Source organism: Lepisosteus platostomus, chromosome 1 (assembly GCF_059453375.1).
Source record: "Lepisosteus platostomus isolate fLepPlt1 chromosome 1, fLepPlt1.hap1, whole genome shotgun sequence".
NCBI classification, from domain to species: Eukaryota; Metazoa; Chordata; class Actinopteri; order Semionotiformes; family Lepisosteidae; genus Lepisosteus; species Lepisosteus platostomus.
This window is the reverse complement of record NC_142611.1, coordinates 62,076,428-62,092,080: the sequence shown is the minus strand read 5'-3', so window position 1 is coordinate 62,092,080 and position 15,653 is coordinate 62,076,428. Positions and strand designations below refer to the sequence as shown.

The 15,653-nt window shown below is 51.2% G+C and overlaps 1 long non-coding RNA gene across 4 annotated transcripts; it reads left to right on the top strand.

Annotated features, from left to right (window-relative positions):
- Nucleotides 1–90: 90 nt before the first annotated feature.
- Nucleotides 91–10,923, top strand: LOC148678366 (uncharacterized). 4 transcript variants are annotated; one of them, XR_015938779.1, is made up of 4 exons: nucleotides 91–163; nucleotides 2,676–2,861; nucleotides 4,277–7,828; nucleotides 10,546–10,923. It is a non-coding gene; the product is annotated as an uncharacterized LOC148678366 (long non-coding RNA). The 4 variants fall into 4 exon arrangements; XR_015938778.1 differs by lacking the exon at nucleotides 91–163 and adding an exon at nucleotides 809–986; XR_015938776.1 differs by lacking the exon at nucleotides 91–163 and having other exon boundaries at nucleotides 1,646–2,861.
- Nucleotides 10,924–15,653: the final 4,730 nt, after the last annotated feature.

Here is a 15,653-nt window from a genome sequence, read left to right as displayed (position 1 = left end):
GAGTCCCCGCCTCGACGTTCCGCCAACATCCCAGAAGCCCCTCCCGATTCGGCCACGCTGGGAGCCGGGCTGCACGTCGCGCTCGGTCCGCCAGAGGGCGCGGCCCCGCACCACGTGGCTCCGGCAGGCAGGTCTGAGCGTTGTACATCAGTAGAAACCGCAGGTACTTTTTTCAACTATCGCAATTAGAAGTACAGGCAGACTTGAAGTAAAATCCGTACTTTATAAACTGGAATACGTTATAAGTAATTTAGTTTTTTTTTTATAGAGGACCTTTTATACTTCATTGCTACTTATAGTTAACTTTGGGATTCATTTAAAATGGTTTGATTTAACGTTAGTACATATTTGTATATGTTAAATATAATCAAAACACCACACTTTATTTTTGAAATATTAAACCCAATTAGAATTAAGACCAAGCACAGCCTTCTCATTCATCTCTGTGAGAGCGAGGCTCAGACGGGTTTGTCTGTGCGGAATGAGACGCGCAGACCTCCCGCATGACAACCGGCAATTTCTGTGGGGACGACCAGTCACTTTGGGATACTCCGCACTTGAATTTACTAAAAGGTGTACTGGCAAAGTAGTCAACGTCTTGTCTATCGCAAATCTGATTCTTTCAAGTTAAGTCTTCAGATCTGCTGTCGCCGTCCTGGCTGGGCGGACCCGAACCCGTCCAGCAACCCCCTTTACGTGAAGTTCAGGTTTATTATATCCTGAAAAGAAAAGAAACAAAACACAGCGTTTGTCTCTGACACCTGAAAAATGCTTCACAGCGAAGCGTCTTTTCTTCTCTTTTCAGCCTGGAATAAAACCTACTTGTTCCTCTGCAGCCTACGCCCGTTGACGCAGCTCCCTGCTTGAGCTTAGTTATTCAGAGTACTGTCAGAGAGAAGTTGGTTGTTGCGTACCGTTTTGTTGGGACTCGCAGCCACTCAGTGCTAATAGACTCAAGATCTATCGGAAACCTAAAGTTTTGGAAGGTACGTGCCTGAAATGCGATCGACAAATTAGTTGACGGGTCAAACGTGTTTTGTGGACGGAACTCCTGCTGTTACGGCCCCTCCACCGCTGCGAGTCACGCCGAGTCCACCAGAGGGCGGTAGAGCTTTAATTATCACCACGGAGCCTCTTGTATGACTCCCTGTCCAGCATCTCTGTGAGCGGAAGAGCGGTCCTTAGTATCTGCCCACTCACACCTACCATGCACCACTGATGTCAGACCTCACTGACTGTACCGAAAGCACTGTTCATTACAGCAGTGTTACAGGTAGCCAGCAGTTTTATCACCCTGCAACTTGTAACTGGCAGCCCACTGAAGCTCAGCAGGTGGGAGCCTGGTCAGTACCTGGATCGGAGACTCCTGGGAAAACTAAGGTTGCTGCTAGAAAAGGTGTTAGTGGGACCAGTAAGGGGCGCTCACCCTGTGGTCTGTGTGTCCTAGTGCCCCAGTATAGTGACAGGGACACTATCCTGTAAAAAAGGTTTGCAGACAGTCTGAGAGTTACTGTGTCTGTCAGAATGACACAGTATCTGTGGATTAGTCAGTGTCACAGTGTCTGAGGGTTAGTGTGTTACAGTGTCTGTGAGTTAGTCAGTGTGTCACAGTGTCTGAGGGTAAGTGTGTCAGTGTCTGTGGGTTAGTCACTGTGTCATAGTGTCTGTGGGTTAGTCAGTGTGTCACAGTGTGGGTTAGTGTGTCACAGACGCTGGGTTAGTCAGTGTGTCACAGTGTCTATGGGCTAGTGTGTCACAGTGTCTGTGAGTTAGTCAGCGTGTCACAGTGTCTATGGGCTAGTGTGTCACAGTGTCTGTGAGTTAGTCAGCGTGTCACAGTGTCTATGGGCTAGTGTGTCACAGTGTCTGTGAGTTAGTCAGCGTGTCACAGTGTCTATGGGCTAGTGTGTCACAGTGTCTGTGAGTTAGTCAGCGTGTCACAGTGTCTATGGGCTAGTGTGTCACAGTGTCTGTGAGTTAGTCAGCGTGTCACAGTGTCTATGGGCTAGTGTGTCACAGTGTCTGTGAGTTAGTCAGCGTGTCACAGTGTCTATGGGCTAGTGTGTCACAGTGTCTGTGAGTTAGTCAGCGTGTCACAGTGTCTATGGGCTAGTGTGTCACAGTGTCTGTGAGTTAGTGTGTCACAGTGTGTGTGAGTTAGTCAGTGTGTCACAGTGTCACTGTGTCGCCTGTGTCCGCAGGTTCTGAAGGAGTCTGTCGGGGCCTGAGCAGGGTCAGGAGGCTTGTCTGGGGGGCACCAGCAGAGTGGGTCGCTGCAGTCGACACTGACTGCTGCTTCAAACAGGGAGGCTGGAGCGGCGACAGATGTGGCGAGAGTTTTAGAACACCAATCCCACCCACCAGCCATTTCCCAGAACAAAAGAAATAAACTAAAACAAAAGAAAGGCAAAATGCAGCAGTAAAGAAACGACAAAGAAACAAGACCCCGAAACATAAATCCTCCTAGAAGTCTTTGAAGGCTCATCCTCCCCCGCATCCCCCCGCCTCAGCGCCAGTGGTCTCTCCCGTGCCAACAGGACGCATTCAGAAGGCCTTGGGGGTCGGCCCATGAAGATGGCAGATGGGGGTGTGTTGGGATTGATTGGAAGGAGAGAGGCGAGTGTGTAACAGGACTGTTGATGTGGTTTTTTGTCTCCCTGTGCTTTTGCTTGCAGACGACTCTTCGGCGGAGCTCTTCGGCGACAGGGAGATTAAATCCTGTTTTCTGAGGAATGTGAAATTACAGAGGCCGTGAGACCTCTGTGAGCTCCACCAGTCCCTTTGCGAAGTGACGTGATGCAGGAGTGTCTGACTGCCCTTTCATCAGCCCTCGACTGGCCAGCTGAGCCAGTGCTGAGCAGGTGCTCTTTGGGAAGGAATGGGGTTAGAGCTGGGGTAGGGATGGGGTTAGAGCTGGGGTAGGGAAGGGGTTAGAGCTGGGGTAGGGATGGGGTTAGAGCTGGGGTAGGGAAGGGGTTAGAGCTGGGGTAGGGATGGGGTTAGAGCTGGGGTAGGGAAGGGGTTAGAGCTGGGGTAGGTAGATGTTAGAGCTGGGGTAGGGTTGGGGTTAGAGGTGGGGTAGGGAAGGGGTTAGAGCTGGGGTAGGGATGGGGTTAGAGCTGGGGTAGGGAAGGGGTTAGAGCTGGGGTAGGGATGGGGTTAGAGGTGGGGTAGGGAAGGGGTTAGAGGTGGGGTAGGGATGGGGTTAGAGGTGGGGTAGGGATGGGGTTAGAGGTGGGGTAGGGAAGGGGTTAGAGAAGGGGTAGGGATGGGGTTAGAGGTGGGGTAGGTAGATGTTAGAGCTGGGGTAGGGATGGGGTTAGAGGTGGGGTAGGGATGAGGTTAGAGCTGGGGTAGGTAGATGTTAGAGCTGGGGTAGGGATGGGGTTAGAGCTGGGGTAGGGTTGGGGTTAGAGCTGGGGTAGGCAGATGTTAGAAATGGGGTAGGGTTGGGATAGGGGAACAAAGCTCTTTCTCCCAGATTTTCTCTAAGAAGGGACCTTCTGGGACAAGGAGTGTTGCACTCTCCTTCCAACGACTGAAACCCTCCCAGTTTATTTTCTGATGTTCAGGCCTTGTGGAAAGGTAGTATGAAGTCTTTTGACTTCCCTGGGGTAGGGATGAGGTTAGAGCTGGGGTAGGGATGAGGTTAGAGCTGGGGTGGGGATGGGGTTAGAGGTGGGGTAGGGTTGGGGTTAGAGAAGGGGTAGGTAGATGTTAGAAATGGGGTGGGGATGGGGTTAGAGGTGGGGTAGGGAAGGGGTTAGCTTTAGTTTTATGTTTTGGGTTTGGAGTAAAGGCTCAGATTGTGGTTGTGGTCAGAGTTGGGGTTTGTATGAGGGCTAGATGTAGTCTTAGGGTAAGGTTTGTGATAGGGGGACTGTTAAAGTTGCTGTTATTTTTAAGGTGACAGAGTGGCTTGGTTTGAGAGTAGGCATCAGGGTTAGTGGGGTGGATACACCCTTTGTTCAGAAACAAGCAGGTGAAGGACTGAAGTGTTCTGATGGGCAGCTTGTAGTGTACATTACCTTCTGTCATACCTCAGGTGCACAGCAAGGGGCGCCACTCAAAACCACATCACGCTCAACAGCACCTCACCTGGTAAAACCCAGCTCTTCGCAACTGACCTCAGATTCAGGGAGTTTTTTTACAGACATATCTTTATGCCAGTCTTGCCGAGCGTCCAGTTTTTCAATATGCAAGTCTAGCGAGGAACAGCATTGCGACAGTTGGTGATGGAGAGATTTCTGAAATTTTGTTCTGATTTGATTTGAAGCCAGATGCTGTGAAGTCAGAGCCATAACTATCCTGAGGCAAAACCCCCAGAGTCCTAAATTGCTCCTACGTACCACTGCCGCCTCTCTTTCCTTCCCCTACATGAGGCCCTCCTCTAAGTAATTACAACCTCGTCTTCCTGCTAACGAGGCAGAGCAATTAGAGCTGTGTAGAGAGCAGTTAAGGCTGAGACACTCCGGCCACACTGTTGCACCCAGGACCGGAGATGCCGTGAGAAAGAGAGCAGTAGCCCAGCGCACAGCACTAACACAGCTGTCCGAGTGGTCTTCTCTGTAAGCCAGATCACTTGCATCAGTGGCCAGTAGGCGGAGGTGTTGCCCAGTTAGGGTGGACCTGAGCTCAATCAGTTGTGACTGCTGCAGAGTGCACACTAATGGGCAATCCAAGACTGGGGAATAATTATCTCGTGAAAATGAGTAAGCTCACACTAAGTAGAGGTTAAATATTTTCTTCAGAAAGGATATTGGATGCACGATGAGAAGAAGAAGAGACCCAATCAGTGAATGAATCAATGGACTGTGTATCGCCTCTGAAAGTCCTGATTGAGAGGTGATCAGGGATCTGACAGAGCGTGTGTGTGTGTGTGTGGGGGGGGGTACATGGGCGGGGGGGCTGGCAAGGAGGCAAGTGGAGGAGCATCTGTATGTAAGTGTGGGTCCCGTCGTCAGCTGTTCTCAGTGTTGCAGCAGCTAGGAACACTGGAGTCACTGGAGTCCACACACACTAAAGGGCAGGGGGCAGTGTTGTACACACACAGACAGACGGGGCAGAGGAGTGCATACACAGACAGGGCAGTGTTGTACACACAGACAGACGGGGGGCAGAGGATTGCATACACTGACAGACAGGGCAGTGCTGTACACACACAGACAGACGGGGGGCAGAGGATTGCATACACTGACAGACAGGGCAGTGTTGTACACACACAGACGCACAGGGGGCAGAGGATTGCATACACTGACAGACAGGGCAGTGCTGTACACACACAGACAGACAGGGGGCAGAGGAGTGCATACACTGACAGACAGGGCAGTGTTGTACACACACAGACAGACGGGGGGCAGAGGAGTGCATACACTGACAGACAGGGCAGTGTTGTACACACACAGACAGACAGGGGGCAGAGGAGTGCATACACTGACAGACAGGGCAGTGTTGTACACACACAGACAGACAGGGGGCAGAGGAGTGCATACACAGACAGGGCAGTGTTGTACACACACAGACAGATGGGGCAGAGGAATGCATACACAGACAGACAGAGCAGTGTTGTACACACACAGACAGACAGGGGGCAGAGGAGTGCATACACAGACAGGGCAGTGTTGTACACACACAGACAGACGGGGCAGAGGAGTGCATACACTGACAGACAGGGCAGTGTTGTACACACACAGACAGACAGGGGGCAGAGGAGTGCATACACAGACAGAGCAGTGTTGTACACACACAGACACACAGGGGGCAGAGGAGTGCATACACTGACAGACAGGGCAGTGTTGTACACACACAGACGCACAGGGGGCAGAGGAGTGCATACACTGACAGACAGGGCAGTGTTGTACACACACAGACAGACAGGGGGCAGAGGACTGCATACACAGACAGGGCAGTGTTGTACACACACAGACAGACGGGGCAGAGGAGTGCATACACAGACAGGGCAGTGTTGTACACACACAGACAGACGGGGCAGAGGAGTGCATACACAGACAGAGCAGTGTTGTACACACACAGACAGGGGGCAGAGGAGTGCATACACAGACAGGGCAGTGTTGTACACACACAGACACACAGGGGGCAGAGGAGTGCATACACTGACAGACAGGGCAGTGTTGTACACACACAGACAGACGATATACACATAGGCAGTGAAGTACACATACTGATAGGCAGCAATGTTGTACTCAAACTGACAGACAGGAGGCAATTGATTACACACACTGACAGTCTTACAGTCTGACAGACTAACATGCCTTAGTGTTGGGACACTAGTGTGTCCTCCTGTATCTTCATATATACATTCCTGACTAATTATCATGTAGAATATCCTCTTTAAATTTGGTGGCTTTGCTGTCTACTGACATATCCCGCTCTGTACACTGTGCAGTAGTGTAGATGTTAATATACCTGATCAGGCGATAGCCAGATCAATTATCTGCAGTCTGGGGGACTCTGGGACAGGAGGAATAGCTGTGTGTTCCACTCAGCCATTCTCCCTCGAACTCCAGTGAGTAAACATTTTTTCGGCTGTATGTCAGTCCTTGACTGTGTGCCCACTGTCGCTGTAAAATAGCAGCAAATAATTAAAACCAAAAGCTGGATTGTTAAAAAAACTTTTTTAAGAATCTTTTTTTCAGCGTTTGATAGAGCTCAGACAATGTGTCATTAATTTAAAAATCTTCTTCCAGCTGCTGTTTCCTATTCCCAGCTCCAGTGACACTGAGGCTGAGAACAGGTCACGCTGACAGCATGCAGGATTTCAGACTGCAAACACGGACAGGCAGAGAGATACAGACAGACAGGCAGAGAGACACAGACAGACAGAGAGATACAGACAGGCATAGAGACACAGACAGACAGAGAGATACAGACAGACAGGCAGAGAGATACAGACAGACAGGCATGCAGGTACATGGACAGGCAGAGAGATACAGACAGACAGACAGGCAGAGAGATACAGACAGACAGATATGCAGGTACACAGACAGGCAGAGAGATACAGGCAGACAGACATGCAGGTACACAGGCAGAGAGATACAGACAGACAGACATGCAGGTACACAGGCAGAGAGATACAGACAGACAGACATGCAGGTACACAGGCAGAGAGATACAGACAGACAGACATGCAGGTACACAGGCAGAGAGATACAGACAGACAGACATGCAGGTACACAGGCAGAGAGATACAGACAGACAGACATGCAGGTACACAGGCAGAGAGATACAGACAGACAGACATGCAGGTACACAGGCAGAGAGATACAGACAGACAGACATGCAGGTACACAGGCAGAGAGATACAGACAGACAGACACACAGGTACACAGACAAGCAGAGAGAGACAGAGCTATACAGACAGGCACAGACAGAGACTTAACAATGGAGAGACACAGATAGATGGGCTCAGAGACAGAGAAACACAAAGGCAGACAAAAAGACACGCAGACACACCGGCAGACCAACACCCAGGATGAAGTCCAAGCAGTCATTCGTCCCACCCATCTCTTGGTTTTTAGTAGGTTATTGCTCTGATTTTCTCCTTCCTCTGAATCTTAAGAGAAGCCAGACACTTTCCACAGCACGGCTCTGCTCCTGGTGTCCTCTGGTAGGTACTTCCTGAAGACACCTGCTGGGATGATGTGGCCGGTTCCTTCAAGGATTGAGTCCCTCTTGTAGACTCTTGTAGTCTTCTCTGTTCCAGTGTTAAAAGTCCAGCACAAGGAGAGACACGGTGGCGCTCACCTGGTCCCTTTGCTGACATGCCCAGAGCAGACAGGCTGCAGTGTGGGACTGGACCGGAGAGCAGGTATGTATGACACTGCAGGGACACTTTTCCCCTTAACTTTGTTATGGAGCTGAGTGTTGTCAGCTGCACTGTGCAACATCCTGACACTTATTTGACACTTCAGGGGAAAACTGAGGGAAATTTCCCAGATGGGGTTTTTCTAGTGCCTGGCTGCTGATCACTCCCTGGCCATGGGAATCACAGCAATCTTGTGACAGCATGTGATTTCCTGAACATCGCGGCCGGGAAACGACTATGTTCTAGGCAAACAATGGGCAGAAAATCGCTCTGCTCCTGTGGCGGTCCCAGGAGAGTCGGGGATGATGTTGTCTGGGCGATGAGCTGCGATGAGGTTGCGGGTTGCGGCGACGAGCCTTGGGGGTCGTTAATTGTCCTGAGGTTGCCCCCCCCCACCACTTCCCCCCTCCCCAGGCCAGCTCACTCTGACCCCACTGTAGCTCGGCAGAGCCACAGATAGCACAGCCATTACTCACATCACGCCCCCTTCCCAAGACATTCCCAACATTGATTCATCAGCATTCCAATAACTGTCTGGGAAAGCCCGGAGAGTGTGGAGCAACATGAGCAGTAGGATCAGTAATAAGAGTGATGCCTGTCTGTCCAGTACCTGTAGTATCAGTAGTAGTAGCAATTGTATTTGTCCCAGCGGTACAGTGTTGGGGTTAGGTTCAGTATTAGCACTAGTGTTGGCACTAGGGTCAGGGTCAGTGTTGGCACTAGGGTCAGGGTCAGTGTTGGCACTAGGGTCAGTGTTGGCACTAGGGTCAGGGTCAGTGTTGGCACTAGGGTCAGTGTTGGCACTAGGGTTTGGGTCAGTATTAGCATTAGGGTCAGGGTCAGTGTTGGCGCTAGGATCAGTGTTGGCACTAGGGTCAGGGTCAGTGTTGGCGCTAGGGTCAGTGTTGGCACTACGGTTTGGGTCAGTATTAGCATTAGGGTCAGGGACAGTGTTGGCGCTAGGGTCAGTGTTGGCACTAGGGTTTGGGTCAGTATTAGCACTAGGGTCAGGGTCGGTGTTGGCACTAGGGTCAGTGTTGGCACTAGGGTCAGGGTCAGTGTTGGCACTAGGGTCAGTGTTGGCACTAGGGTTTGGGTCAGTATTAGCATTAGGGTCAGGGTCAGTGTTGGCGCTAGGATCAGTGTTGGCACTAGGGTCAGGGTCAGTGTTGGCGCTAGGGTCAGTGTTGGCACTACGGTTTGGGTCAGTATTAGCATTAGGGTCAGGGACAGTGTTGGCGCTAGGGTCAGTGTTGGCACTAGGGTTTGGGTCAGTATTAGCACTAGGGTCAGGGTCGGTGTTGGCACTAGGGTCAGTATTAGCACTAGGGTCAGGGTCGGTGTTGGCACTAGGGTCAGTGTTGGCACTAGGGTTTGGGTCAGGGTCAGTGTTGGCGCTAGGATCAGTGTTGGCACTAGGGTCAGGGTCAGTGTTGGCGCTAGGGTCAGTGTTGGCACTAGGGTTTGGGTCAGTATTAGCATTAGGGTCAGTGTTGGCACTAGGGTCAGGGTCAGTGTAGGCGCTAGGGTCAGTGTTGGCTGATAGCACTCCTCTGGACCTGTTTTTTGATTGGAGACATTTTCTCTGTTTTCCTTCTTTTGGATTATTCTCTTTATCTGTTCCTCTGTCTGTTTCACTTGTTTTCTCTCCATCTCTCTCTTTTTCCATTTTAGTCTCAATCTCACAGTTCTTCCTTTCTATCTCTTCCTCTTCCTCCACCTGCCCCACTCTTTCTGTCTCACTCTCCTATTCCACCTCCCTCTCTCTCCCTCTGTCACTCTCTCACTCTATTTTCGTCACCAGTGCCTTGATTAGGTCCAGGCGGCCCGCTCTCTGCTGCTGCGGAGGGACCGTTGCATAACATCCAGCACAGTTTGAAAAACGTACAGTTCAGGAGGGGATCGTACTGTCCCAGACAGCCCCTAGAATCTCTGTCTCTTGCATGTCTGGCTATCAGCAGTACCTGTGTGTGGGTGTGCGGGAATTAGTCTGTCCGTCCATCTGCAGGCCAGGTGTAGCCAAGAGCTCATTATTTTCAGTGGATCTCTGTTTGTTCTCCTCTCTGTCTCTCTCTGATAGTAAAGGAGGAGGGGAATACTGGGGGCGGTGGGGGGGGGGGGGGTCCCTTCTTGGGTCCAGCCAGTCTCCCATCTGCTTGAGGTCGCTGCCCTGGGGCTCGGCTCTCCCGGCCTCTGTCTGCCTCCCTGCCTCCCAGCTGTCCCCCCGGCAACAGGACTGGCACATCGTCCGGCCTCACCCAGGACACACACAGACGCACACAGGCATTTCAGCACGCACAAAGAGACACATCACCTCTCTCTTGATCTGTTAAGGATTTCAAGCATGCACCTCGTCCAGTCAAAATATCCCCAAAAGGATCATTTTGGACCTGGGCAGAGTGTCGGATAACTCCCAATTATTCAATTAACAATTCAATAAATTAAGGCAATTAACGAAATGCAGAAAGCAGGGTTCCTGCTTTCTGAATTCCAAAATTCACACCCTGTGTGAATTTTGGAGGTTTTTGAGCGGATCGCGGGAGGTGGTGGTGGGGGGGGCCCAGAATTTTGAGACAATCCCTGGATCACAGCAAAGAGCTCTTTAACACAGCATGTGGTGTCTGGTACGCGATCCTAGATTTATCATTCCCACCCCAACAACAAAATCTAGAATAGGCCTGTTTTTCCAATCTTTCTTCGCTTGCTGTGTTTTGTCGTAGGTACGGCCTGCGCCCTGTGCTCGTCAGGGACAGATGGGTCATTGAAGCGCAGGCATCAGCGCTCAGATGATTCCAGTTATTACTGCTGGCGTTTCCCTCCCCTGTATGTCCTGATTTGTTTACTGGAAGCAGATTGCATTACCCTCCTGACTGAAATGGCTGTTAGGGTTCCCCACAGAGCGATCTAGCTCTCTATTTCAAAGTGTTGTGTGCGATAAAGGACAGGAGTTTGAAAATTCGTCTGGAATCTGTTTTTTTATTTTCCTCATTTGGTAAATATGTATCTGATTGTGTCATTTAATGCATTGCTGAATGTCATTATTGCCCAGTCTGTCATTGTTCAACATAATTGGTTATTAAAGGTTATTTTAAAACCTTGGCTTTGTATCCATTTCCTTCTGTCTCTGTGTCTTTCTGTCGGTGTTAGCACTAGTCTGTCTCTCTGTCCATCTCTGTCTGTCTCTGTGTCTCTCTGTCAGTGTTAGCGCTAGCCTGTCTCTATCTGTCTCTCTGTCCGTCTCTTTGTCTTTCTCTGTCAGTGTTAGCACTAGTCTGTCTCTGTGTCTCTCTGTCAGTGTTAGCAGTGGTCTGTGTCTCTGTGTCTCTGTGTCTCTGTGTCTCTCTGTCAGTGTTAACACTGGTCTGTGTCTCTGTGTCTCTCTGTCAGTGTTAGCACTGGTCTGTGTCTTTCTCTGTGTCTCTCTGTCAGTGTTAGCACTGGTCTGTGTCTCTCTCTGTGTCTGTCAGTGTTAGCACTGGTCTGTCTCAATGTGTGTCTCACTCTGTATCTCTGTGCCTGTCTGTGTCTATCTTTGTGTCTGTTTACTCCTATTCCTCGCCCTCTGCATCTCTTTTTCCCAGGATCCCAGTCCCCCAGCACTTCTTCCCTCTCTCTCTGGCGTCTGGCCCACAGGCTCTCCCATAATGCCATGCGGTGACTCAGGGCCGCTCTCCGCATTCCTCCGAGTCCCCGGCACTGGCCGCGATTCCGCGCGCCCACCACAACCCGGCGAGCTGGAACTGTGAGCGGAATTTCAAATCCAGAAAAACACTTCCCCAATTTTGCAGGAATTTTAATAGGAACCCTGGACCGATCTTTGTATATCATCTCCCCACAAGCTCTAATTTTCCTGTTTACTCTTTCTGGCAGATGGTGTCAACTGGTGTGGGAAGAGTACAAGGTTCCTGGCCTCCTGAGAAAAGGAAAAGAAAGCTATCTAAATTCCTACATGCACTGAACGTGCACACTGAGACCCACATCGATGAGCGCCGTCCGCACACAGAGATCATATATAAGGGACAAAACTCTAAGCAAAAAAAGGGAGCAGGCCCATCTGAGTCTTCAGTCCTGGTGCTGGGACAGCTGCCGGCTGGTCCCGAGCTCTCTACCATTTCCACAGCTCACGGCACAGAACCAGATAGGAGTCCTGGCACTGCTGGCTTGGAAGAAGGTGACCTTCCGATGGAGGATGTGACCCCTGGCAGACTGGGGCTCTGCAGGCTCCTGGGCATGAATGTGGAGCTCTCCTGCTCCGCTGGGTACCTGGGGGAGTGAGTGTGCTCCCTGCTGACCTCTCTACATACAGCCCACCTCCAGGGGAGACCACAGCTGCAGCACAGTGCAGTCCATTCCACGAGGTGTCCACGGGGTGTTGGGGTCTCTCAGACTGCTGCACTTAACACAGCTCAGAGTCAGTCAAGGGTTTGCAGTCAGTAGTATCTCACGGCTTTTCACGTTGGTGGGAACTGGGAACCCACTGCACTCTTTGAATTTACACATTAGCCAGGTCTGCTGTTGCCTTCAGCAGTGCACCACAGTCAGGTGCATAAACAACCAGGCAGCCTGTAAGGTCACTCACATCAGTCTCCTTTGTTATGGGACAGCACACTGAGAAAGGAAGGCTTGGTTTGCTACTGCTTTACAGGCCTCCGGAATCCTTGAGAGACATGCTTCATGTTAGAAAATTCCTAGTACTTTGGACAGAGTTGCTCCCATGGAACGGATTATTATCTAACATTTTGCCAGGGCTGTGTATGTGTAAGAACAGGGTTCTGTTGAAGTTATTTGGTCTTTGTCCACAACGGTATCGTGACAATGGTTGCACTCCAGAGCAGTAGGTGGTGCACAAGTTGACAGGCCCATGGAGAGGACAGAGGACACTGAGCTTCATGGCACTGTGTCCTGTGTTCAGCCATCAGGGGCAGGAAGGCTCATCACCCTGTGCATTGGTGCTCTTTCAGCCATGACCTGACATTGGGCCCGGCAGGTGTCACATACCCGGGCCGGGCCCCTGCTGGCGCTCTTCCATTCACAGCTGCTGGGCACCACTGCAGCAGAGCTCGAGGAGAGGGGTCAGGGCCTGTGGGCAGAGACCCCTGGAGACTCTCTCTGTCAGGCTTCTTTTTCCTACACTGCTGCCTCTTCTCCAGAGTGGTGCTGAGGAGCCACCGGCCATGAGAGACAAAGAGAGAGGGACAGAGGGACAGGAGAGAGAGACAGGAGGGAGGGAGACAGAGGGACAGGAGAGAGGGAGAGGGATAGGGACAGGAGAGAGAGACAGAGGGAGAGGGACAGAGGGACAGGAGGGACAGGAGAGAGAGACAGGAGGGAGGGAGACAGAGGAACAGGAGAGAGAGACACAGGGACAGGAGAGAGAAGGAGGGACAGGAGAAAGACACAGGGACAGGAGAGAGGGAGAGGGAGAGAGACAGAGGGAGAGGGAGAGAGGGACGGGGACAGAGAGGGAGACAGAGGGACAGAGGGACAGGAGAGAGGGAGAGGGGCAGAGAAGGGAGAGAAAGCGAGAGGCTGGGGGGACAGGCGAGGGAGAGAGGGAGGGAGCACTCAGCCCATTCACAGGCGACAGCTCCCATTGTTGGGCTGCAGTGAAGTCAGTGATAATTTGCTCAATTAGTGACAAAGGCAGTGTAATAAATACCGACTTAGTGTCTCCTACCCCACTGGGGCTCCCCGGGCGCTTTCAGAAGAGGCAGCGCGGCTCTGCGGAGTGACGGCCGATTCATTAAACTGACAAAATGCCACACAACCGGGCGTGAAGCCGCGGGTTAGACCCCTGCAGCTCGCCCGCTTTGTTCTAATTGTCTGGTCGGAGTCATTTGTGTATTTTGTTTTGTTGTGCTCCACAACTCTCCCCCTCTCTCGCCGCAGAAGAAACACCCAGGCGTTAATGCCCCCACCTAACAGTAAGTAGGTGATCGCCAGGTCCGAAAAAATGTTTTGGGGGGGAGTTGGGGGGTGCCAGGGGGTTGAGGGGATTAGGAGAAGTCAGCCTCCCCCTCTCCCACCTCCGCGTTGCCCGGGAGTGATGGGACGTCCCAGATCGGAATGCGAGAGGGGGCGGGAGGGGAGGAGAGGACAAGCTGAGGTGCTTCTGCCCAGCATAGTGTCGGCCGCGGAGAGTTAATTACGAGAGATTGAGGGGGCTTGTGGGCAGACAATAGCTGCCACCCCAGCGGAGCCCAGATTGCTTCCGCGGATTATTTTATTTCAGTGAAGAGGCTGGGGATTTTTTTTTTGGGGGGGGGGGGTGTCTTAGTTGGGTTCCTGGACAGAGCGGCTCTGGGCCTGTGTTCCCACAGCCTGATGACGCCCACCTTTGACACCCCGACTGCCAGGCAAGGCTGGGAACCACTGGAGGACAGGACTGGGACCTGGGACCAGGCTCAGGACACGGCTGCAAGAGGAGAGAGGGAGAGAGGACCTGTTCTTACCAGCTTCCTGCACGAGAGCGCAGACACAAAATACACACACACAGCACATACGCAAGATACACACACTGGGCATGCAGAAAAACACAGAGTTTGCATGCAAAATACATCTAAAAATGCAGAGCACACAAACAACATACGCAGACACACAGAGCACGCACACGCACAGAGGACGCACACAAAATATGCAGAAACACAACATGCACCCAAAATACGCGCACAGAGCATGCACACAAAACACTTACAAACACACACAGAGCATGAGCTGATTCTCCTCAGCCCTGTGTCTCCATTAGGCTGTCCCATTGTCTGCTATTACATTTTCATCTCCTCTCATAACTCAATTCCGAAATTCCATCTCTCATATTTCCATGAACGTCCAGCAGTCTCTCCGATTCTGCTTCGCTGTAGTTGTCCAGTTCAGCAGGACCTGAACTACCGCAAGGTTTCATGGTGTTGCCAGTTACACAAAATGTCATCTGTGTCACTTTTGCTGAAGGTCTCAATCCTGTTATGACAGACCACACCTCTCAGTTAGTCTTACTCTACTTTTACCATAGTCTCATCAGTCTTTACTGCACTGTACTCTGCTTTTACCCTGATCTCACTGGGCTTTACTGCACTGTACTGTGCTTTTACCCTGATTTCACTGGGCTTTACTGCACTTTACTGTGCTTTTACCCTGATCTCACTGGACTTTACTTCACAGTACTGTGCTTTTATCCTGATCTCACTGGGCTCTACTGCACTGTACTGTGTGTTTACCCTTATCTCACTGGGCTCTACTGCACTGTACTGTGTGTTTACCCTGATCTCACTGGGCTTTACTGCACTGTACTCTGCTTTTACCTTGATCTCACTGGGCTTTATCCTCCTCTGTGCCATTGCTTGTCAGTGTCTCCCCCACTGACTCCAGTCACACACAGGTCCCCTGGCCCACGGGCAGAGCAGGGTGCTCAGTCTTTCAGCAAATTCAAACTAAATGAGCTTTTGTGGCCCAGCTGATGAGTTATTTTGGTGCCAAAGCAATAACACTTAGCCAACATTAAGAGACATTTACAACAAAAACTTGATTATTTGAGAGACTCACTCTGCGTCCCTCAGGCTGTGACTGGACTGCAGCTCTGTTGAGGCTGATCCTCCAGTTGGACTGGAGACTGCTCTGAGTTTGGCAGGAGTGGGAATTCTGGGCATAGCTCACTTATTTTAGGGTTTATTGACATTGTTTTTGTTATGTAAGGTTTGTATAATCCCAGAGTTTTTCTCCCAGTGCGGCAGAAAGTGCATCTCTGTCTCTGCTTCTCCCTGGCAGCCTGGTCAGCCTGTGTCCAGTTCCTATGTCCAGTCTCTGGTCATACCCAGGTCTGTCTGTGTCCAGT